Raw genomic sequence first — 26,617 nt, forward strand, 5'->3', positions numbered from 1 at the left:
GGTCGACTAGGGATACTTGTAGCCAGGCCTTGTGATGCCTCTCCATGTGCTTACTTTCTATTTCCTGAAGTCGGACCCTAGCTGTGCCTTACTTTTTCTCTGCAGATACGGCATTGGGTTTTTTCCTGCATCAGGTAAGATGGTAAAGAATTTCAGGGGCGTGGCCTGACCTGTGAGCAGAGCGGTCGCATATTGGAGTAGCTCCTGCTCTGTGCCTGTGATTTCAACCTCCTGTCTATTATCTTGCATCCCTACTTGCCTCCACCTCGCTTCTTACGATTGTAAAAACCAGCAGAACCGACCAGACTCTAAACCGGAACCGCTTCCCTATTGAGAAGCTCAGAGACTTTGCGCGGGACTCCAGCCAAGGTGGCTCTGTGGAATGAGGATAGCCTGGTGATAACGCTGGGGCCTCCGGGGCGCACACGTTGCCGGGACCTGCTCCGGACTTCGTGCTGAAGCAGGTCACAGCACAGCTCCTCACCGCTATCACGTCATGCCAGACTACTTTGACCGGTAAGATGGAGAAGGTTAAAATTGATGTCGGGCTGCTGTGGTAGGACATGCAGACACTGCGGGGCCGTATTACCGAGGGCTGGGTATCCACTCTGGAAGACACTGTGGCCCCTATGCCCAATGCAATTTCGGCCCTGGAATCACAACTAGTGCCAGCAAAATGATTATTTTGAAAACAGGCTGAGACTGAATAATGTCTGGATTATTGGACTACCGGAGTATGCAGAGGGTCAGACTCCTGCGGCATTTGTGGAAAGATGGTATCGGGACTTATTCCCTAATGCGCCATGGTCAGTGGCTTTCACTATGGAAAGAGCCCACCGGGTCCCGGCTCCCCCATCCCCCCCCCCTCCCCATGGTGCGCCCCCAAGACCCCTTCTTGCCCGGATTCTTAATTATAATGATCGGGACTTGATTTTGCGCCGGGCCAGGCAGCTCTGGGACATCACCTTTTGATAGTGCCAAGATATACATAGTTCATAAGGTTGAAAAAAGACCAGTCTATCAAGTTCAACCTATACCCCTAATAAGTCCCTACTGAGTTGAGTTAATATCCTTGTTTCAGGATTTTCAGATGATTTGCAGAAACTCAGAGCTACCTTGACGGCTGTGAAGGAGAGACTGAGGGATCACAATATCGCCTGTTCCATGGCCTATCCAGCCCGCCTGCGGGTTTCGGATGGTGACAGAGCTATATTATTTAATTCCCCTGCTGAGGCGGACGAATGGGTGCGGAGACAGAGGCGCCCTTCACCTCACTGAAATGTGGATTTCTCTCCTTTTGGCTGCCACCTGATGCTCTCTGAGTGGCCTTCTTTGCGCTTCCTTGAGGCTGACATTTTCCTCTGGGATCTTTTGGCTCTTGCTGCTTCCATGTTTCTCCTCTCCCCTCTCTTCGGCCCTTTCTCATCTTTGCCATTGCCTCTTTCTCCCCTATCTTTTGCCCTTTCCCCTCTTCCTCCTCTTTCTGGCCTTTTCGTCTTCCCTCTTTCTGCACTCCTTCTCTTCCCTCTCCTATTCCCCTGACTAATCTGCCTTACAGGGACTGTTTCCTGGCTGTGTACCATACATGCCGGGCACGATGGCCTTGCTGTACAGGATTAATAGCGGTCCTACTTTAGTTGGTCTCTCATTATTGCTTGAACTGACATGAGACTGCCTGTCTCCATATTTCGTAGCACTAACATCCAAGGGAGCTGGAGGGCGGTGGTTGGTTACCTTACATGTATAACATCATGGGCTCTACTCCCATACTAGAGCCACTTTTACTCTTTTTACTTTTGCATCTTAGTGCTTTGTTAGGAAGCTTGTTGTTAACTATGACGTTCTACTGTTAGTTTGTACTGTTTCAGTGGTTCCCCTATGTACTGGTAAGGCATCATGCCCTGCGAGCCATCTTTGCTGGGTTCTTAGGTCCGGTTTTCTTTGATAATGTGTATATTTGTATTACCTATGGCGATCTTTACCGGTTTACTATGTCCCTCCCTGTGAGGGCCCGCTATAAGAATCCTCTGCATGATTGGTGAATGTACCTTAATGTTTTGGAATGCATGGGGAATGGGTGGTCCTAAGAAACGGGTCTTGATTTTTTCACAAACGGAAAATTAACCCCCAAATTGTCTGTTTTGCAGGAGACACATCTGATGAGGAGCAGTGTCACTTGCCTCATAAACCATGGGTGCAGTGGCAAGCCCACTCCCTACACCAATCATTCTCCCGAGGTGTTTCCTTTCAGGTGCACCACTCATTGAGGTGGGAGCCAATTTCTATGCTTTATAGATCCTCATGGCAGGTATATTTTTATCCACACTTAGATTAACAACGACCAGTTTGTTCTTATGGGCATTTATAACCACCGGCCCCCCCGTCCCCCCCGCCCCGCCCCTGCTTCTTTGGATGTTCTCCATCTGGCAGCGGTTTTTGCGGCTGCCTACACGACAGCCAAATGTCTGTTTTGGAGATTTCAATATGGTGCCCAAGCAGGATTTAGACCACCATGGTGAAGGGGCGTGGTCTCCATCTTCTGGGGCCTCTCCCCTGTCATTGTTGATATCTGAACTGGGTTGGATGGATGTTTACAGAGTTCACTTCCCTAGCAGCCGTACTTCCTCATGTTTTACTCTGGGGTGCAATTCCCTTTCCCGTATTGACTTCGTGTTTGGGAACCCGCTGCTTTTGAACATGGTATCGCATGGTATGAGAGAGCTTATAAACCCCGGACAATATCGGATCACTCCCCTGTACTTGTTAAAGGGGTATTCCAGGCAAAAACTTTTTTTTATATATCAACTGGCTCCGGAAAGTTAAACAGATTTGTAAATTATATAGAAGAGTTGGAGAGGCTCTTGTCTGACTACCCACCACTTGTAAATTACTTCTATTAAAAAACCTTAATCCTTCCAATAGTTATTAGCTTCTGAAGTTGAGTTGCTGTTTTCTGTCTAACTGCTAGACCACTGTCGACCACTAACATTCGACGTGCCTAGACCATTGTGCAGCTGGGTTCTGTCATTGGCGGGGACTGGGCATTTGCCTCACTAGATGCGGTCAAGGCATTTTACTCTGTTGAATGGCCATATCTTTGGTTTCGGCGAGGTCTTCATGCGTTGGATTTCTATTCTTTATGCTTCACCTACTGCCCAGATATTGGTGAATGGGAGCTGTTGCTCTTCCTTCTCCCTTGGGCAGGGCACTAGACAGGGGTCTCCCCTGTCGCCACTTTTGTTTGCGGTGGCGGTGGAGCCCCTGGCTATCCGATTTTGACAGGATGCTCTGATTCTGGGTATAGTAGTGGGGGATAGGGAGGATAAAATTGGCCTTCATGTGGTTTCTTATTCTGTTTCTTACGGACCCTTGGGTTTCCCTGCTCGAGCCATTTCACTACTAGATGTGTTTGGAGACTTCTCTGGCCTACGTATAAACCTGTTTGAAATCTGTCTTTCTCCTTCTGTCCTCCGCCCCTTGGCCTGCTACTGTTTGCGGCCTGGAGGTGGTGGAGAGCTCTAAATATCTGGGAGCGGTGATACATAGGGACCCTAGTCGAGACTTTGCCTTAAATGCTTCCCCTCTTTTAACTATGGTATGAGACAAGTTTAGGGTTTGGAGCTCTCTTCCGCTGTCAGTCCCTGGTAGGATTAACCTCATTAAAATGATAATACTCCCCAAATGCCTGTACATTATACAACATGCCTCCACTCCTATTCCTTCTTCATTTTTTTAAGTCCCTACATTCATTGTTACCTTCCTTTTTATATTGGGCAACTCTAGGTCCAAGCTGAAACTATATCCACCCTGCAACGGTTGAAGGACATGGCGGGCTATGCTTTGCCAGATTTTCATGTGGATTACTTAGAGGGACAATTGCGCCTTCTGCGATCCTGGTTCCTGCCCTCCATCATGCCCAACTCCAATATCACCTGTCCCATTTCATTAATACGCCGGATCTGTGGGTCTGGCTGGAGGCCCCGTCTGCTGTTGGCCGGCGGCTCCTGTCGATCCACAGATTTGCTTTACAAGTGTGGAGAGCAGCATAGGCGATCTAGTCATTCTCTGACGTTATGGCTGACTTGCCACTATGGGATAATGCAGGTTTTCCCCATCTCTCCCCGGATCTTGACCCCCAATTCTGGAAGGAGCACAATGTTCTCTGTCTGGACTCTCTCTGTCAATAATATGCTTAAGTCCTTCTCCCAACTGCAGGATGAGTTGCATCTCGCTAGAATGTGCTTCTTCAAATATCTACAGTTGCGGCATGCTCTAAATAGTCAGTTTCCCCCACCAGGCCCCACTATTTCGGATTATACCATGATTGGAGTGTTCAGGTCTCAGGGCCCTAGAGGACTCATTTCTGTGTTGGACACCCATTTGATTACCACTAAACATAGCAACTTGTCTCTGCCGTCAGAGAGGGCAGCGGGTCCTCCAGTATTCCTCGAACAGATGAGGAGTGGCAGGGGGGGACTTCTTCTAACACTGGTGTCACCGTAAGCTAATAACAATGGTTCAGCTATACATTGTTCACGCTACATACCGAACACCCTTTAAGTTACACCATATGGGTAGGATACCAGATGCTAACTGCCATAGGTGCCATGCCCCCCAAGCTGATTTTTGGCGCTTGATGTGGGACTGCCCTTATATTGCTGCATATTGGCGGGACGTTATCTCCTTGCCTTAGGAAGTTACAGATATGATGGGTCCAGTCCTTCCTTGCTAGGAAAATGATAGCTATGAGGTGGATGGATCCCAGACCCCCCTCCTTTATCTGGATGGAAATGTATGGTGAATGCAACCATTCCCTATGAACTGTTCTTTAAACATAGGGGGTGCCCGGGCAAGTTAGAAAAGGTGTGGGGTTTGTGGTGCTCCTCCTCATTGACCCGTTATACCGTCCCTGCATTTAGGAACGCTCGGGATGCCATGTTAGATCAGTTTTCCCATTAAAGTGGGATCGCTCTTGGTGTTCTTCTATCCTTTAGTGCACTTTACTGCTACTGCTCCCCTCCCCGAAGTGTGCATTCCAGTTAGCATGATGTGAACATGAGTGTAGACATATGTATATGTGTTTTATGATCTCCATGTGATGCTTTACCCTAACTGATAGTAGGAACCCGCACTGTTTTTACTATATGCCTGTTCGCATACAATTTTCCTGTATGTTTGTTTTTTTTTTTACCATTTTGGAACCTTTGATTGTACATCTCTGTATTGTATACTGCTAATTCATTTTTAGCTTCTTTTATTTATTGTATTTGTTACTTTTTGTTCCCAGCTTGGGATGTTGTCGTGCTATGGAAATGATTGTATGACACTTGTTTTGTTAGTTTTTTCACTTTTCATTAAAGCAAATTTGAGATGGTAAAGAATTTCCACATAGCAGGATACCATAAAGAGCTAGGTACACCACCACCTAACTGTGTGCCCTTGTTATAGCATTTTTTTCACTCAAGTCTGCAGATGCAGCAGACTTCTCCTGAGCTTCTCAGACCAACAGGCCTGTTGATATCCTTGTCATCACCCCTGCCATTAACCCTTCAGATGCAGTGATCAATACAGATAAGAAAAATGCATGATTCGATCGCTTGCATCGCTGCCGGGGTGATTCGATCATTTGTAATGGCGAACGGATATCCCCTCACCTGCCTCTGTCCGTCTCCCGGCATCTATTGCTCTGGTCTAAGATCAAGCAGACCAGAGTAGAAGATAGCAGCTAACACTGATCAGTGCTATGCCCTATGCATATGCCCTATGAACAGTGTTAGCAATCAAATGATTACGATAAATTGTCCCTTTTCCCCCATTTTACCCCCAAAAAGTGTAATAAAAAAAGCCAAAATTGCTGCTTGTTTAGAACATTTTATTCCCCAAAAATTGATAAAAAATTTATTAAGTTTTATATAGGCAAATGTGGTATCAAAAAGTACAGATCAAAAAATGAGCCCCCATACCGCCGCTTATACGGAAAAATGAAAAAGTTATAGGTCAGCAAAATGGAGGGATTTTAAATGCACTAATTTGGTTAAAAAGTTAGCTATTTTTTTTTTAAGCTGTAAAATAATAAAGTATGTAATCATGGGTATCATTTTTTGTGTGTGTGTGTGTGTGTATGTATGTATATGTGTATGTATGTATATATATATTTTAGATTGACCTACAGAATAAAGAAAACATGTCTATTTTACCGTAGTGTACAGCATGAAAACGAAACCTTCCAAAATGTTCTGAATTGCGGTTTTCTGAAGAATTTCCCCACACAAATAATATATTTTTGGTTGCGCCATACATTTAATGGTAAAATTGGTCATTACAAAGGAAAACTAGTCACGCAAAAAAGTTATGATTTTTAGAAGGCGAGGAGGAAAAAACTAAAATGTAAAAATAAGTCCTTAACCCCTTAAGGACTCAGGGTTTTTCCGTTTTTGCACTTTCGTTTTTTCCTCCTTACCTTTTAAAAATCATAACCCTTTCAATTTTCCACCTAAAAATCCATATTATGGCTTATTTTTTGCGTCGCCAATTCTACTTTGCAGTGACATTAGTCATTTTACCCAAAAATTCACGGCGAAACGGGAAAAAAAATCATTGTGCGACAAAATCAAAAAAAAACCGCCATTTTGTAACTTTTGGGGGCTTTCGTTTCTACGCAGGGCATATTTCGGTAAAAATTACACCTTATCATTATTCTGTAGGTCCATACGGTTAAAATGATACCCTACTTATATAGGTTTGATTTTGTCGCACTTCTGGAAAAAATCATAACTACATGCAGGAAAATTTATACGTCTAAAAATGTCATCTTCTGACCACTATAACTTTTTTATTTTTCCACGTATGGGGTGGTATGAGGACTCATTTTTTGCGCCGTGATCTGAAGTTTTTATCGGTATGATTTTTGTTTTGATCGGACTTTTTGATCACTTTTTATTCATTTTTTAATGGTATAAAAAGTGACCAAAATACGCTTTTTTGGACTTTGGAATTTTTTTGCGCGTACGCCATTGACCGTATGGCTTAATTAATGATATATTTTTATAGTTCGGACATTTACGCACGCGGCGATACCACATACGTTTATTTTTATTTATTTTTTTTACACTGTTTTATTTTTTTTATGGGAAAAGGGGGGTGATTCAAACTTTTATTAGGGAAGGGGTTAAATGACCTTTATTAACACTTTTTTTTTTTACTTTTTTTTTGCAGTGTTATAGGTCCCATAGGGACCTAGAACACTGCACACACTGATCTCCTATGCTGATCACTGGCGTGCATTAACACGCCTGTGATCAGCATTATCGGCGCTTGACTGCTCCTGCCTGGTTCTCAGGCACGGAGCAGTCATTCGTCGATCGGACAGCGGGGAGGCAGGTAAGAGCCCTCCCGGTGTCCGATCAGCTGTTCGGGACGCCGCGATTTCACCGCGGCGGTCCAGAACAGCCCGACTGAGCAGCCGGGTCACTTTCACTTTCACTTTAGAAGCGGCGGTCAGCTTTGACCGCCGCTTCTAAAGGGTTAATACCGCACATCGCCGCGATCGGCGATGTGTGGTATTAGCCGCGGGTCCCGGCCGTTGATTAGCGCCGGGACCGACGCGATATGATGCGGGATCGCGGCGCGATCCCGCTTCATATCGCGGGAGCCGGCGCAGGATGTAAATATACGTCCTGCGTCGTTAAGGGGTTAAAGGGGTATTCCAGGAATTTTTTTGCTACAGGGGCTGTAAAGTTAGTGTAGTTCATAATATAGTGTCTGTACCTGTGTGTGACGGTTTTCTGTGATTTTCACCCCAATATTTATTTTTACCAGCATACAAAATTTCTGTTGTCTTGGATTTTTCCCAGCTTGCAATGCGGCCGAGACCTGACTAACTAGTCAGCTGATGACAGGGAGCCTGTCTGCTTCAATGGGTGGAGCGATTGCTTGGTGGGAGAGAGATCAACTGCAACTAATGCAACAGCTGTAGGCACCCTGATTGAAAACCACAGGTCTTTTGTTTCAATGGGTGAGGTGACTGATGTGTTGGAGGGAGGAAAATGGCATTGTGGGAGTTGTAGTCAAAAAAAATAAGTCAAACAGGAAATACCAGTTCACAAAAAGCTAGCCACAGTGTTATGGTCATTTTTTTTTTTTTTTTGTTTAAACATATGTCTGCACTCTTCCCCACCCCCTCAGCCCAACCCTATATAAGTAGTAGTTAGCTACACAAGGGCCATTTCTTTCCTAGCAGCCTCCCAGTCTGACTGGGAGAGCTTGGTAAGTGTGCTGTTACACCTTGTTCACACTGGTGTGGTGCTGTGCTTCGTCCGTTGCTTCTGTGGTGCCATGTCTGCCGGGAGGTGCGACCCATAGACTGGTTTGAGTGGCATTGGGGCCGCTCTGCCAGTGGGTCGTTCCCCCCCCCCCCCCCCCACTACGACACTGGTGTCGTGGTGGTCGCCGCCCAGTGCTAATCCATTTTATGTTAGGGACCCACTCTAAATAGGTGGCCTTGACGTGGCGAGCGGGCTTGTACTTTTTGATCAAAAATGTATACTAACAACCTGTTAGTTTTCGATATTATGCTGAGAAGCAATCACATCATTATACAAGATTGTAGATGTGCGACCATGCCTGTTTCTTCTACCCAAATTCACAGTGTTATGGTAATCTCACAACATAGCCATTTAGCCCCAAGACAAGCGCAGATCCTTCCTAAGCATGTCCATTACTGTCTGCCAGATATGTACTAAAATCACCTTATGCTGGATAACCCCTTTAAGAACTATGGTGTCTGATCGTGGCCTTCTTGTTCCCCCTCAGCACATTCGCCTTACAGTATTCCAACCATGCCTACCACCACCAGTCTCATTAGTGCGATGCTCAGCCACTGTTTCCCCCTCCACCACCTTAGCAAGAAACCACCAAGGCTGACCATGACTGTGTAGCAGTAGGGTAAAAGCAAAGACTGAGATGAGGAAGAAGACCATCTAGGACTGACATTTCCACTGTGCCATGTAACTGTAGATGAGGAGGAATCCATCATATCGTCAGACTCTTCTTTCTCCCCCTGAGAAGACCTGGAATGAGTCATCCAGTACACACTATCCATACTATCAAATATTTTGTACTATTATGTAAAACCACACAACCTCTGGCAGACTTGGGGCGGCTGACACGGCTGCTACTACTATCACCAGGCACCTAGCTGCTGTTGCTGCTACCTGTACTGGTTCTGGTACTGCCACCATCATTTATACTGGCAGAGGTCATGGCAGGGGTCTTCTGTCCTCTACACCATCGGACAATTCCTTTACCAGACCTATTGTTTGAGCATAGTTTGATCTTTTTGGGGTGTATTTTCACTCTCCTAATAGTGAACTTTAACTTTTACATAGTTACTTACATTTCTCCAAAAAATAAAGGGAACACTAAGATAACACATCCTAGATCTGAATGAATTAATCGTATGAAATACTTTCGTCTTTACATAGTTGAATGTGCTGACAACAAAATCACAAAAATTATCAATGGAAAATCAAATTTATCAACCCATGGAGGTCTGGATATGGAGTCACACTAAAAATCAAAGTGGAAAACCACACTACAGGCTGATCCAACTTTGATGTAATGTCCTTAAAACATGTCAAAATGAGGGTCTGTAGTGTGTGTGTAGCCTCCACGTGCCCCTATGACCTCCCTATAATGCCTGGGCATGCTCCTGATGAGGAGGTGACTAAAGCATCTGCCAACTCCTGGACAATCTGTGGTGCAACGTGGCATTGGTGGATGGAGCGAGACATGATATCCCAGATGTGCTCAATCGGATTCGGGTCTAAGGAACGGGCGGGCCAGTCCATAGCATCAGTGCCTTCCTCTTGCAGGAACTGCTGACACATGAGGTCTAGCAGTGTCTTGCATTAGGAGGAAACCAGGGCCAACCGCACCAGCATATGGTCTCACAAAGGGTCTGAGGATCTCATCTCGGTACCTAGTGGCATTCAGGCTACCTCTGGCAAGCACATGGAGGGCTGTGAGGCTCCCCAAAGAAATGCCACCCCACACCATTACTGACCCACACCAGTCATGCATGGAGGATGTTGCAGGCAGCAGAACCTTATCCATAGAGTCTCCAGTGCTCAATGTGAACCTGCTTTCATCTGTATAGAGCACATGGTGCCAGTGGGGAATTTGCCAATCTGGGTGTTCTTTGGCAAATGCCAAACATCCTGCACGGTCTTGGATGTAAGCACAACCCCCCACCTGTGGACATTGGACCCTCATACCACCCTCATGGAGTCTGTTTCTGACCGTTTGAGTGAACACATGCCCATTTGCTGGAGGTAATTTTGCAGGGCTCTGGCAGTGCTCCTCATTGCACAAAGGCAGAGGTAGAGGTCCTGCTGCTGGGTTGTTGCCCTCCCACAGCCTCCTTTTACGTCTCCTGATGTACTGGCCTGTCCCCTGGTAGCGCCTCCGTGCTCTGGACACGACGCTGACCGACACAGCAAACCTTCTTGCCACAGCTCGCATTGATGTGCTATACTGGATGAGCTGCACTACCTGAGCCACTTGTGTGGGTTGTAGACTCCTTCTCATGCTACCACTTGAGTGAAAGCACTGCCAGCATTCAAAAGTGACCAAAACATCAGCCAGGAAGCATAGGAACTGAGAAGTGGTCACCACCTGCAGAACCACTCCTTTATTGGGGGGGTCTTGATAATTGCCTATAATTTCCACCTGTTGTCTGTTCCATTTGCACAACAGCATGTGACCTTCTTAATCAGTGTTGCTTCCTGAGTGGACAGTGTGATTTCACAGAAGTGTGATTGACTTGGAGTTACATTGTGTTGTTTAAGTGTTCCCTTTATCTTTTTGAGTAGTGTAGTTTATAAGGTTGCAAAAAGACCAGAGTCCATCAAATTCAACCTATAGGGATATATTGAGTCCTTGTGGAGTTGATCCAGAGGATGGCAAAAAAAAAAAAAAAAAAAACTCGAGGTAAAAATTCCTTCCCTGGATCAACATTTTGTCCCTATAGATCTAGTGTTCATAACCTGTTATGTTATCACTCTGCAGAAATGCATCCAGATCCCTTTTGAGCTCACCATGAACATAGGGAGAAGGGAGACTGTGGAAGAGTTCCACAGTCTCCCTTCTCCCTACTCTCACAGTAAAGAACCCCGTCTGTGCTGGTGTAGATAACTTCTTTCCTTTACGCAAAGAGGATGCCCCTTTGTTATAGATACAGTTCTGGGTATAAATAGGTCAGGGCAGAGATCTCTGTACTGCCCCCTGATATATTTAGAACAAAGAAGGCTTAGGGGAGACCTAATAACTATGTATAAAATAAATAACCCTAATTCTGATAATCTTTCTGGGTACTGTATTCCTCCCATTGCCCTTATTACTCTTTGAGTGCTTTGAATTTCATTTTACACATTCTAAAAATTCATCCGTTACAAACGTCCATCAGAAAACCCATGTTAAACGGACGTTAAACAATCCCATTCAAGGCTATGGGATTTTTTTTTATTGCCCATTATGAACCGTGACGGCCATTAGTTGTGACGGGAGAAATAACGGGACATGCACAAATTTTTTGCCTGTCACAAGAAACGGGTAAATTAACCGCCATTATTTTTAACATTGAAGTCTATGACAAATGGATGAGCATTGGGCATCCGTTTGCTCCTGGTTTATAATATCCGTTATAACTTCCGAGCATGCTCAGAAGAGGTGACATCAGCAGACTCCTGCAGTGCTGAGGAACTACTACTCCCATCATGGAACAGACTTGTTTCCATGATAGCAGTAGTAATTCCCTGGCTGCGGGAGTCTGCAGACAGCTGGGGAGGCTACATTAGTGTTTGTACTGCTTTAATTCATGAAGAAACTGTTGGTTTTAACATTGTGCAAAGTAGGAGGATAAATTATGACATCATAATTACAAGCATATTACATTCTGATTGTTAAAATATTGTGTTCGTATATTTTAGCATATCTAGTGTCCATTAATTTCTTGGAAAAAGTTCTCTGCTCATCAGATGTTTAGTCTTTATACTCCTGAATGGTGCCATCACAAGGTCTTGGTCCAGAGTCACAAACAGATTGAGTATATGGTTGAAGGATAAAACTATGCGTCATCCTATATACTAAATCATTTGTGGCATAGTCTTTATCTTGCTTGAGATTTCTTCATATTTCCACGAAGTCCAAAGTTTAGACGTCCTGTATTCAGAGTCTCCATCTCAAGGCTCTAGTCTTAGTGAAAGGGCAAAGCTATAGGATTACATTTTTTGTATTTAGCATTCTGATGAATCTGGGTTAAAGGGTAAGGGAACAGCTATTTTTCCAGCAGCAATGGCATTTTAATATTAATATATTGATCAGTCATTAGAAAAATAAGGGTCATCCCTATCAATATCTAGCCCCCCCAGCCATTTATAATATGCCCCCTACAGCGCATAAATATATATATATCCCCCCACCGGCGTATTAAATATATACCCCCTCGCCAGCTCATGTATAATGTTCCCTCGCAGCAGAGCCATCTATATACTTATGTCACCGCTGCGCTATGAATGAAAAACATTCTAGCATCGGTCAGCACGATGATGCTGATAGAAATCATTTTCATTCATAGCGCAGCGCCGGCATATGTATATAGAAGCGCTATGGGGTGCAGATAACTCTATATGCACCCCCCAGCGCTTCTATATACATATACCCCTGCAGCGCTATGAATGAAAAGTATTTCTATTAGCGTGCTGCTAATAGATGCCGGCCAATGCTGCTGCTTTTCATTCATAGCGCAGCGGTGACATATGTATATAGATGGCTGCGCTGCGATGGCACATTATACATGCGCTGGCGAGGGGTATACATTTATTAATGTGCTGGCGGGGGGGAGTATATATTTAATGCGGGGGGGGGGGGGGGTATATATTAATTAATGCACCGGCGGGGAAATATAGATATGGCCCCCTGCTACTCACAATGTTAATTTTTAAATCTCCCACTGAGAGCCCTGAATGGCTCCACAGTAATGGCCATTCAGGGCTCCCCGTGGGGAATTTAAAAATGAAAAATTAAAGCACACGATACATCACAGGGTTGCGGAGCTTGCCGCCCGCTCCCCTGCTTAATAACTTCTGATCAAATCGGGTCTCTGAAGTGAAACCCGGCGTGATCAATCCCTCAGCCCCTGTAATACTAACCCCCATCATGGAACAGACTCTTTTCCATGATGGGGGTAGTAGTACAAACACTAATGTAGCCTCCCCAGCTGGCTGCAGACTCCGGCAGCCAGGGAATTACTACTCCCATCATGGAAACAAGTCTGTTCCATGATTGGATTAGTAGTAGTCTCGGCTGTGGGAGTCTGTAGGCAGAGGTGTTATGGCCATACATGAGGGATGTTATAACGGGTTTTAACGGATGAATATTTATTAATCCGTTAGCACCCGTTATTTCATCCGTTATTATACGTCCGTTTTCTGTGTTTAAATTAGGATGAATGCTCTTAGTATGAAAGCGTCCTTACACGCACGTAAATACAATGGGTGTTTCATTAATCCTAGGATACTGAAGTACTGGCACTTTGCAGGGTAAATGCACATTATATGGCGGTGCTGTAAGCTTACAAGTAGGTAAATATGGGAACAAGGAAGATACCAATCTACATACACTAGGACCCAAAGCCACTTTCTTTAAATCCCTAACCCATTATGAAATAACTTTAAGTAAAGGAGTTGTGTAGTAAAAAAAAAAAAAAAAAAAATAGCATCCCCTATACAAAGGATAGGGCATAAGTTACAGATCGCGGGGATCTGAACAGTTCCGTGGCAGTCTGCTTCTGGCTAACTGCCGGGGCCCCGTGCAGGAGAAATCTGGGGAGGGGGTCCCAGAGCTCGGATAGGAGATACTTTTTTTTTTTTTTTTCAGGTCGCCATGACAGCACCACCTGAGAGAGGGACTCTGCCCCTAGGGACAGGAAACCTGAGAATGAAAGGAAGAACCCTCCTCCTCAGTGTGTTTCCTGTCCTTAAGGAAGCCTGTCTGGGGTGGGGGTCCCTGTCCCAGGTGTGGATAAATACTGAGGGCACACCGGAGGTGTTCCACATCCCCGTAGTCTCTGGGTTTAAGCCGTCCTACTTAGTCTCCCTAGTCTGGGAGTATTAATCCTGGCTCCACGGCCTGCATGTACCTGATGTTGCTGCTGGTGAGGTCTCACGCATGTCCGGGCGGGCGATGGAGTAACAGAGGAGGTCCTTCCTGTTTACTTCTGCATGCGTCTTCTGGCGCATTAATGCGATGCGGAGTAACGCTGGCGCCGGATGCGCGTCACAGGGGGCGCGACCCGGAAGTGACCTCAGATGCCGGCGTTTTGAAGTGCGGTCTGATAGTATTAAGACCGCAGGCGCACAGAATTGCATCCTCCGTAGTGGTTGCCAGCCATCAATTGCCAGCATGAGCTCCAAGGAGGACCCCAGATGTGATCCTGCTGAATCCCCATCAAAGACTGCATCCTCGGTAGCCAGCTTTCCTGAGTGAATGTATCAATTTCATTTTGGGGATCTTTTTTGTAATATCTGGTTTGGTTTATTAAATGTTTTAGGGGATGTACTTAGAAAATCATCTAAGAAAGCCAAACACCTTGAAAATTGTAACACATGTAGATCAAAGTTACCACAGGGTTATGAAAAGATGACTTTCCCATCATGTGTAGCAAAAGTTTTTTTGTTTTTTTTTTCAGCCGAAGGGCCTTTATTATCTTCCATGCAAGATTTAATTAGGTTGGAGATACAGAATTCTGTGAAAATTGCTTTAAATTTTGCTTCCCTCCTGCTCCTACTCCTGACACCCCGATAACCACAGAGGAAGGAATTGCTGTAGAAACAGCTGAATCAGATAAGGATTCATCTTCGATTGAGGATACCACTTCAGGGAGAACTTTTTTCCAATTCAAAGATACTGATAATCTGATTAAAAATGTTAGGTTAGCCATGAATATTGAGGACCCTAGGGAAGAAAAATCAATTCAAGACATCATGTTTGAAGGATTAGAACCGTGAAAAAGGAGAGCCTTTCCCATCCATAGATCTTTATCATTCTCCGAATTTGAGAAAGTACCAAAAATAGACATAGCCATTTCTAAGGTCTCCAGGAAAGATGCCTTGCCTTTGGAAGACTTGGGAGTTCTACATGACCCGATGGACAAAAAAAAAATACTTTTTTTGCATAGAACCTGGGAGGCCGCCACAGCCTCCATCAAACCTAGTGTGGCGGCTTCTTGGGTCGCGAGGTCTTTGAATCTTTGGCTGGATCAGTTATCTTCAGACATTCAGAATCAGGTCCCTCATGAAGAGTTGCTAAATTCTATTCCTCAAATTAAAAAATTGGCGGCATTTCTGGCAAATTAATCTTTGGATGCTCTCAGGTTATCTACCAGAACTATCTCACTGTCTAACTCTGCCCGCAGGGCCTTGTGGCTAAAAACCTGGCCTGATTATATTACTTCAAAAAACCAAAGTTTGAAAGTTGTTGTTCGGTGTTGCGTTATGCGCTCCCACCACACGCGCTGGCCGTGAGTGCATGGTCCCATTAGCTGCTGCTGCCGGCCGGGCTGGGACTCGCATCGCGGGACGTGCACACATGCATCTCCTGCCCCAGCCTCTGCCTCTGTGCTCCGGTGTGCGTGTCCCAGTCCCCTAGGGCGTGCACACGCCAGAGCTTTAAGATTTAAAGGACCAGTGTGCTCATTAGTGTAATTCACCTGTGGCTCATTGATAAAGCAGACTACCTAAGTCGCCAGCAGCTATATCATGGCGAATGGAAGTTAAACCGCATATTTTTTTGAAAATTTTCAGATCTTTGGGGGTGGCCCAAGATAGCTCTATTTGCCACAAGAAAAAGTCAACTATGGACATTTTGCTCCTTAAACCCAAAGGACAGGCCTTGGGCGGTGGATGCTCCGACCCAACAATGGAAATGGGAATTAGTTGACACATTCCCTCCACTTCAATTGCTCCCCAGGGTAATCAAGAAAATAACAACTGAGAAATCCTGTGTGATCCTGTTGGCCCCCTTTTGGCCACGCCAAGCATGGTTTTCGGCTCTGAGAGCTACCTCTATCTGATCCCCGGGTTCTTCCAGAACTGCCGGACCTTCTAACCCAGGGTCCAGTGTCTCCTCCACATGTCTCAATGTGATGGCATGGCATTTGAAAGGATTATCCTCAGGGGCAAAGGTTTCTCAGATGCTGTGATAACCACCTTACAAGCCAGCCGAAAGGAAATAACTAATAAGATATATTTGAGTTTGGAAGACTTTTTTGAATTTTCTTAACCAACCTTTTTCAGCAAATTCTGTCCCAGATATTCCTCAATTTTTTTTTTTTTTTTTTTTTTTTTTTTTTTACAATCAGGTCTAGAAAAGGGTTTAAAGGTTGCCACTTTAAGGGTTCAAGTGTTTGCCCTAGGGGCCTTGTATAACACCAAAGTTGCGGACCACCCTTGGGTAATAAGATTTTTCAAGGCACTCAAAAGGCTGTCTATTGCTAGGGCCCCAAAAGTCCCCTTTTGTGGGATCTTTCTTTGGTGTTAAATGTCTTTCTTTCTGTCAGATCCCTTTGACCCATTAGATGACGTTCTTCTAAAAAACTTAGTCCTAAAAACTTTACTTTTAGTAGCAGTTACCACCGCTAGGAGAGTAGTGGACCTTTCAGCCTTATCTAGTGGAGAACCCTATACAATGATACTAAAAGATAGCATAGTGTTTCTCCCCAATCCTGCTTTTCTCCCTAAAGTAGTGTACGCTTTCCAAGTATTTCAGGAAATTTGTTCTTCTGTCATTTTGTTCTAAACCCTTTAATGACGGGGAAAGTTCTTATAGCGCCTTAGACGTTAGAAGGTGTGTCCTTTAACCCCTTAAGGACCCAGCTCATTTATACCTTAAGGACCCGGCCATTGTTTGCACATCTGACCACTGTCACTTTAAGCATTAATAGCTCTAGGATGCTTTTACCTTTTCATTCTGATTATGAGATTGTTTTTTCGTGACATATTCTGCTTTAGGTTAGTGGTAAATTTTCGCCGATACATGAATAATTTCTTGGTGAAAAATTCCAAAATTTGATGAAAACATAGAAAATTTAGCATTTTTCTAACTGTGAAGCTCTCTGCTTGTAAGGAAAACAGGCATTCCAAATAAATTATATTTTGATTCACATATACAATATGTCTACTTTATATTTTCATCATAAAGTTGACATGTTTTTACTTTTGGAAGACATCAGAGGGCTTCAAAGTTCAGCAGCAATTTTCCAATTTTTCACTAAATTTTCAAAATCAGGGACCAGTTCAGTTTTGAAGTGGATTTGAAGGGATTTCTTATTTAAAAAAAATATCCCATAAATGACCCCATTATAAAAAGTGCACCCCTCAGTGTTCAAAATGTCATTCAGAAAGTTTGCTAACCCTTTAGGTGTTTCACAGGAATAGCAGCAAAGTGAAGGAGAAAATTCAAAATCTTCATTTTTTACACTCGCATGTTCTTGTAGACCCAGTTTTTGAATTTTTACAAGCTGTAATAGAAGAAAACAAAATGTGTAACCCAATTTCTCTCGAGTAAGGAAATACCTCATATGTGGAGGTCAAGTGTTCGGCGGGTGTGGTAGAGGGTTCAGAAAGGATGGAGCGACAATGGGATTTTGGAGAGGGAATTTTGCTGAAATGGTTTTTGGGGGGCATGTCACATTTAGGAAGCCCCTATGGTGCCAGAACAGCAGAAAACCCCCACATGGCATACTATTTTGGAAACGACACCCCTCAAGGCACGTAACAAGGGGTCCAGTGAGCCTTAACACCCCACAGGTGTTTGACGACTTTTCGTTAAAGTCTGATGTGTAAATGAAGAAGAAAAAGTTTTCACTAAAGTGCAGTTTTTCCCCAAATTTATCATTTTTACAAAGGGTAATGGGAGAAAATGCCCCCCAAAATTTGTAACCCCATCTCTTGAGTATATAAATACCCCATGTTAGGACGTAAAATGCTCTGTGGGCGAACTACAATGCTCAGAAGAGGAGGAGTCTCATTTGGCTTTTGGAAAGCAAATTTTGCTGAAATGGTTTTTGGGGGGCATGTCGCATTTAGGAAGCCCCGATGGTGCCAGAACAGCAAAAAAAAACGCATGGCCTACTATTTTGGAAACTACACCCCTCAAGGAACGTAACAAGGGGTACAGTGAGCCTTAACACCCCACAGGTGTTTGACGACTTTTTGTGAAAGTTGGATGTGTAAATGGGAAAAAAAAAAAATTTGCACTAAAATGCATTTCCCCCCCCAAATTTTACATTTTTACAAGGGGTAATAGGAGAAAATGACCCCCAAAATTTGAATCCAGGTGGAAAACGAACATGGTGCACATCTACAATCTTGCACAATGATCTAATTGCTTCTCAGCATAATTTCAAAAACTAACAGGTTGTTAGTATATACGTTTTGATCAAAAAGTACAAAGCCCACTCGCCACGTCAAGACCACCTATTTAGAGTGGGTCCCTAACATCCCTAGCATAAAATGGCGTAGCACTGGGCGGCCACCACCGCCGCGACACCAGTGCCCACAGGAGGAACGACCCACTGGCAGAGCGGCCCCAATGCCACTCAAACCAGTCGATGGGTCGCACCTCCCCGCAGACACGGCGCCACGGCAGCAACGGACACAGCACCACACCAGTGTGAACAGGATGTTGCAGCACACTTACCATGCTCTCCCAGCTCTCTAATTGCTGAGAAGCAATTAGATCATTGTGCAAGATTGTAGATGTGCACCATGTCTGTTTTCTACCTGAATTCAAATTGTGTTTTCTATCCCCTCTCCTTTTTTTTTGTTTGAACATGTTGTCTGCACTCTTCCCCACCCCCTCAGCCCAATCCTATACAAGTAGTAGTTAGCTACACATGGGCCTTTTCTTTCCTGGCAGCCTCCCAGTTTGACTGGGAGAGCATGGTAAGTGTGCTGTAACATCCTGTTCACACTGGTGTGGTGCTGTGCGGCGTCCGTTGCTGCCGTGGCGCCGTGTCTGCAGGGAGGTGCGACCCATGGACTGGTTTGAGTGGCATTGGGGCCGCTCTGCCAGTGGGTCATTCCCCCTGTGGGCACTGGTGTCGCGGCGGTGGTGGTCGCCACCCTGTGCTACGCCATTTTATGCTAGGGACGTTGGGGACCCACTCTAAATAGGTGATCTTGACGTGGCGAGTGGGCTTTGTATATACTAACAACCTGTTGGTTTTTGAAATTATGCTGAGAAGCAATTAATCATTGTGCAAGATTGTAGATGTGCACCATGTCTGTTTTCTACCTGAATTCACATTGCGAACCCCATTTCTTCTGAGTATGGAAATACCCCATGTGCGGACGTCAAGTGCTCTGCTGGCACACTACAATGCTCAGAAGAGGAGGAGCGCCATTGAGCTTTTTGAAAGAGAATTTGTTTGGAATGGAAGTCGGGAGCCATGTGCGTTTACAAAGCCCCCATAGTGCCAGAACAGTGGATCCTCCCACATGTGACCCCATTTTGGAAACTACACCCCTCACAGAATTTAATAAGGAGTGCAGTGAGTATTTTACACCCCACTGGCGTTTGACAGATCTTTGGAACAGTGGGCTGTGCAAATGAAAAATAAAATTTTTCATTTTCACGGATCACTGTTCCAAAAATCTGTCACACCTGTGGGGCGTAAATGCTCATTGTACCCCTTATTATATTCTGTGAGGGGTGTAGTTTCCAAAGTGGGTTCTGGCGCTGTGGGGGCTTTGTAAACAAACGTAGCCTTCAATTCCGGCCAAATTTTCTCTTCAAAATCCCAATGGCGCTCCTTCTCTTCTGAGCATTGTAGTTCGCCCGCAGAGCACTTTACATCCACATATGGGGTATGTTCTTACTCAGAAGAAATAGGGTTACTAATTTGGGGGGGCTTTTTTCCTATTCCCTATTTCCTATTGTGAAAATGAAAAATTTAGGGTAACGCCAGCATTTTAGTGAAGAATTTTTTTTTTTTTTCATTTTCACGTCCAACTTTAATGAAAACTCGTCAAACACCTGTGTGGTGTTAAGGCTCACTATACCCCTTGTTACGTTCCATGAGGGGTGTAGTGTCCAAAATGGGGTCACATGAGGGTATTTTTATTTTTTTGCGTTTGTCAGAACTGCTGTAAAATCAGCCACCCCTGTGCAAATCAACAATTTAGGCCTCAAATGTACATAGTGCGCTCTCACTCCTGAGCCTTGTTGTGCGCCCTCAGAGCATTTTACGCCCACATATGGGGTATTTTGCGTTACAAATTTATTTTTTGCTTTTTCCGCTTGTGAAAATAAAAAGTATGGGGCAACACCAGCATGTTAGTGTAAAAAAAATAAATAAAAAACAATTTTTTTTACACTAACAGGCTGGTGTAGCCCCCAACTTTTCCTTTTCATAAGGGGTAAAAGGAGAAAAAGCCCCCCCAAAATTTGTAGTGCAATTTCTACCGAGTACAGAGATACCTCATATGTGGCCCTAAACTTTCCTTGAAATACGACAGGGCTCTGAAGTGAGAGAGCACCATGCGCATTTGAGGACTAAATTAGGGATTGCATAGGGTTGGACATTGGGAATCACTGGCGTAGAATACCTCTAACAGGGTGCCTCCAGCTGTTGCTAAACTTCCAGCATTCCTGGACAGTCAGTGGCTGTCTGGAAATGCTGAGAGTTGTTTTGCAACAGCTGGAGGCTCCGTTTTGGAAACACTGCCGTACGATACGTTTTTCATTTTTATTGGGGGGGGGGGCAGTGTAAGGGGGTGTATATGTAGTGTTTTACCCTTTATTATATGGTAGTGTAGTGTTTTTAGGGTACATTCGCACTGGCGGGCGTGTTACGGTGAGTTTCGCGCTAGGAGTTTGCGCTGCAGTGAAAAATTTGCCGCAGCCCAAACTTAAAGCAGAAAACTTACTGTAAACCTGCCTGTGTGAATGTACTCTGTATGTTGACATGCGGGGGGCAAACCTCCAGCTGTTTCAAAACTACAACTCCCAGCTTGTACTGACAGACCGTGCATGCTGGGAGTTGTACTTTTGCAACAGCAGAAGGCACACTGGTTGGAAAACCTTCAGTTATCTAACTCAGTATTTTCCAACCAGTGTGCCTCCAGCTGTTGCAAAACTTAAACCTTCAGCATGTACTGATCGCTGAAGGGCATGCTGGGAGATGTAGTTATGGAACAGCTAGAGGTACTCAACTACAACTCCCAGCATGCCGAGACAGCTGTTTGGGCATGCTGGGAGTTGTAGTTTTGCAACATCTGGAGAGCTACAGTTAGAGACCACTGCACAGTGATCTCTAAACTGTGGAGCTCCAGAAATTGCAAAACTACAAATCCCAGCATGCACAGACAGCAAACTGCTGTGTGGGCATGCTAGGAGTTGTAGTTTTGCAAGATCTAGAGGGCCACAGTTGGATCACTGTACAGTGATCTCTAAACTGTGACCCTCCAGCTGTTGCAAAACTACAACTTCCAGCATGCCCAAACAGCTGTCTGGGCATGCTGGGAGTTGTAGTTTTGCAATACCTGGAGGGCTACAGTATAGAGACCACTGTATATGGTCTCAGACTGTAGCCCTCCAGATGTTGCTAGGCAACTCACCGGCCTCCGTAGGATCCAGGGAGTCGCATCTTCTTCTGCCGATCCCCGTCCCGATCGCATTCTGCAGCCGTCGCCGATGGGTAAGTGGACTTCGGTGCCCGGTCCTCCGTCGTTTCCCCGTCCTGCCCCGCCTATTGTGGGTGGGCAGAATGTGGAAAACAAAAGTTAATCCCCCCGCCCCCCGATCTGCTATTGGTGGTCGCGTCTAGACCACCAATAGGAGGGGTGGCACCCCTGCCACCTCACTCCTATCCCTTCAGGGGGATCGTAGGTGTCTTGGACAACCATGATCCCCCTTATATACCGGGTCACCATAGACCCGTAATCACCCGGAATCGGCGCAAATCGCAAGTGTGAATTCACTTGCGATTTGCGCTGACCGCCAACATGGGAGGGGTCCGATGACGATCCCCCCACCCCCCGGGCATTTGCGTGGAGTGCCTGCTGATCGATATCAGCAGTTACGCCCGTCCGGTCCCTGCCTGGCAGGGACCGAAATTCCCATTAAGTACCAGGGACCGAAGGCATACCTGTATGCCCTGGGTCCAGGATTTCAGTTTGCAGGAAAAAAAATAAGGGCAAAAAAAAGCTAGTAGTAACTCCATGTCTAGATGATTAGACAAGCTTTTAGTTTAGCCTATTAAGTTTCAGGTTTACCTGCCCCAGTTGGTCTTAGAGCTCATTCAACCTGAGCTGGAGCTGCCTCTTGGGTAGAAAAAAAAGGATTGAGGGCGTATGGATACGCCCGTGGGAATTCCGGTCCCCGCCGCTAGCCGTTTGGGGACCGGATCGGGATGCCTGCCGAAATCATTCAGCAGGCATCCCAGCACATCGCCGATGGGGGTCCTGAGACCCCCTTATGTCGGCAATCGGAGAAAATTGCATGTCAATTCAGACATGCGATCTTCTCCAATTCCGGGCTGATCGGGTCTCTGGTGACCCGATCACCCTGAAAATAGGGATGATCTGAGTTGTCAGTGACAGCCCCGATCATCCTAAGGGATAGGAGTGAGGTCGCATTGCTGCAATCTCCTCCTATCCCCTGCTATTAGTCAGAACGGAGTTCTGACCAATGGCAGCGCAGGACAGGGGGTTGCCATGGAAACCCCCGTTCTGCCCACCCCTGGATGTCGGGCAGAACGGGGGGGGGGGAGAAGATGGATGCCTGTACCTGGGAAGATGCGTGGGGCCCGGCGATCATCGCAGACATCCAGCGGAGATCATGGCTCAGGTAGAGATCATGGCTCAGGTAGGGAATCGATGGTGGGGGGGAGAAATGAAAGTGAAAGTAAAGTGATCTTTACTGTGGCAACCACTAGGAAGGCCGGACTGCAACTCCCAGCATGCCCAGGGATGGGCATGCTGCAAGTTGTAGTTCTGCAACATCTGGAGGGTCACAGTTTGGTGACTACTGTTACAGTGGTGCCCAAACGGTAGCCCTCCAGATGTTGCCAAACTAAACTCTCAGCATGCCTAGACCGACCAGGCATGCTGGGAGTTGTAGTTCTGTAACATCTGTCCCTTTAAGATTTAGCAATTTTCATGAAAATTGCTGCTCTACTTTGAAGCCCTCAAATTTTTTCAAAAAGTAAAAATATGTCCATTTTATGCCAACATAAAGTGGACATATTGTATATGTGAATAAAAATAACATTTATTTGGAATATCCATTTTCCTTACAAGCAGAGAGCTTCAAAGTTAGAAAAATGCAAAATTTTCATGAAATTTGGGGATTTTTCACCAAGAAAAGAAGCAAGTAACGCCGAAAATTTACCACCAAAATAAAGTAGAATATGTCACGAAAAAGCATTCTCAGAATCAGAACATCAGAATATTAGTAAAAGTGTTTTAGAATTATTAACGCTTAAAGTGATCAGAAAAAGGGCTCAGTCCTTAAGGGGTTAAGAAGGCTCTTCTGGTCTCTGAAACTCACTGAGGCAGAGGAAGAGGGTTTTTCTTTTTATCCTCAGGTTTCCTGTCCCTAGCGGCTGAGTCCCTCTCTCAGGTGGAGCTGTCATGGCTCGGGGAAACACGACTAGGGGATATCCTAATTGCTGGCCCTAAATAACCCAATCCCCCCAACCTTACCAAGAACGACAGACACTTAGATTGGGTATAAGGGCCACAGCAGACCCACTTTTATTATACAAACTATTAACAACATTATTTACAAAATATTTACCCCCTCCCGTATGAACATCATACAACCATCATAACATACCAACTTTAATTTACCTGCCCCCAGGACTTGAAGGCACCACTAATTTAACCCCTTAAGGACCCTTGACGTACGCGTACGTCAAGCCGGTGAGTTGCCTAGCAACATCTGGAGGGTGTCTGCTGTTTGCTGTCTGGGCATGCTGGAATTTGTAGTTTTGTAACAGCTGGAGGACCACAGTTTGGAGATCACTTTGCAGTGTTCTCTAAAACTGAAGCCTTCCAGATGTTGCAAAACTGCAAATCCCAGCATGCACAGACAGCAAACAGCTGTCTCGGCATTCTGGGAGTTGTAGTTGCGTACCTCCAGCTATTGCATAACTACATCTCCCAGCATGCCCTTTGGCGATCAGTGCATGCTGGGAGTTGTAGTTTTGCAACAGCTGGAGGCAGATTGGTTTGAAAATACTGAGTTAGGTAACAGAACCTAACTGAAGGTTTTCCAACCAGTGTGTCTCCAGCTGTTGCAAAAGTTAAACTCCCAGCATGCACAGTCTGTCAGTACATGCTGGGAGTTGTAGTTTTGAAACAGCTGGAGGTTTGCTCCCCTATGTGAACATACAGGGTACATTCACACGGACAGGTTTACAGTAAGTTTCCTGCTTCAAGTCTGGGCTGTAGCAAATTTTTCGCCGCAGCGCAAACTCCTAGCGGGAAACTCACCGTAACACGCCAGTGCGAATGTACCCTAAAAATACTACACTAACACATAATAAAGAGTAAAACACTACATATACACCCCCTTATGCTGTCCCCCCCCCCCCCCCCCAATAAAAATGAAAAACGTATTGTATGGCAGTGTTTCCAAAACGGAGCCTCCAGCTGTTGCAAAACAATTCCCAGCATTTCCGGACAGCCACTGACTGTTCAGGCATGCTGGGAGTTTAGCAATAGCTGGAGGCACCCTGTTAGGGGAATTCTACGCCAGTGATTCCCAATGTCCACCCCTATGCGATCCCTAATTTAGTCCTCAAATGCGCATGGAGCTCTCTCATTTCGGAGCCCTGTCGTATTTTAAGGAAACAGTTTAGGGCTACATATGGGGTATCTCCGTACTCGGGAGAAATTGCACTACAAATTTTGGGGAGCTTTTTCTCCTTTTACCCCTTACGAAAAGGAAAAGTTGGGGGCTACACCAGCTTGTTAGTGTAAAAAAAATTACACTAACATGCTGGTGTTGCCCCATACTTTTTATTTTCACAAGCGTTAAAAGGAAAAAAAGACCCCCAAAATTTGTAACGCAATTTCTCCTGAGTACGGAAATATCCCAGATGTGGGCGTAAAATGCTCTGCGGGCGCACAGCAAGGCTCAGGAGTGAGAGCGCACCATGTACATTTGAGGCCTAAATTGATTTGCACAGGGGTGGCCGATTTTACAGCGGTTCTGACATAAACACAAAAAAATAAATGTGTAATATGTGACCCCATTTTGGAAACTACACCCCTCACGTAATGTAATAAGGGGTGAAAATGAAAAATGGAATTTTTAATTTGCACAGCCCACTGTTCCAAAAGATCTGTCAAACGCCAATGGGGTGTAAATACTCACTGCATATTAAATTCTGTGAGGGGTGTAGTTTCCAAAATGGGGTCACGTGGGGGGGGGGTTCCAGTGTTCTGGCACCACGGGGGGCTATGTAAATGCACATGGCCCCTGACTTCCATTCCAAACAATTTTTTTCCCAAAAGCTCAATGACGCTCCTTCTCTTCTGAGCATTGTAGTGCGCCAGCAGAGCACTTGACGTCCACACATGGGGTATTTCCATACTCAGAAGAGATGGGGTTTCAAATTTTGGGGGGCATTTTGTCCTTGTAAAAATTTTAAATTTGAGGGAAAACTATCATTTTAGTGAAAAAAAAAAATAAATAAATCATTTACACATCCAAATTTCAAACACCTGTGCGGTGTTAAGGCTCACTGGACCCCTTGTTATGTGCCTTGAGGGGTGTAGTTTCCAAAATAGTATGCCATGTGTTTTTTTTTTTTTTTTTTTTGCTGTCCTGGAACCATAGTGGCGTCCCCAAAAACCATTTCAGCAAATTTTGCTTTTCAAAAGCTAAATTTGACTCCTTCACTTCTGCGCATTATAGTTTGCCCGCAAAGCATTTTACATCCTAACATGGGGTATTTCCATACTCAGAAGAGATGGGGTAACACATTTTGGGGGTCATTTTGTCCTATTATCCCTTGTAAAAATTTTACATTTGAGGGAAAACTAGCATTTTAGTGAAAAAAAAAAAATCATTTTCACCTCCAACTTAAACAAAAAGTCGTCAAACACCTGTGGGGTGTTAAGGCTCACGTGCCTTGTTACGTGCCTTGAGGGGTGTAGTTTCCAAAATAGTATGCCATGTGGTTTGTTTTTTTTTTTTTTTTTTGCTGTTCTGGCACCATAGGGGCTTCCGAAATGTGACATGCCCGCTAAAAACCATTTCAGAAAAACTTACTCTCCAAAATCCCACTGTCGCTCCTTCCGTTCTGAGCCCTCTACTGCATAAAAATTCAATAACTGGGTCTAAAAGAACATGCCAGTGTAAAAAATGAAGATTTTGAATTTTCTCCTTCACTTTGTTGCTATTCCTGTGAAACCTTTTGAATGTCATTTTGAATACTTTGAGGGGTGCAGTTTTTATAATGGGGTAACTTGTGGGGTATTTCTAATAAGAAGGCCCTTCAAATCCACTTCAAAACAGAACTGGTCCCTGAAAAATTTAGATTTTG

The 26,617-nt window shown here is 44.9% G+C and overlaps 1 protein-coding gene across 2 annotated transcripts in view; it reads left to right on the top strand.

Annotated features, from left to right (window-relative positions):
• Window positions 1-26,617, top strand: part of LOC130297283 (lysosomal alpha-glucosidase-like) — a 260,565-nt gene that overhangs the window by 15,005 nt on the left and 218,943 nt on the right. The window lies entirely within an intron of this gene.

The sequence above is a fragment of the Hyla sarda genome, chromosome 13 (genome assembly GCF_029499605.1).
Source record: "Hyla sarda isolate aHylSar1 chromosome 13, aHylSar1.hap1, whole genome shotgun sequence".
Classification (NCBI taxonomy): domain Eukaryota; kingdom Metazoa; phylum Chordata; class Amphibia; order Anura; family Hylidae; genus Hyla; species Hyla sarda.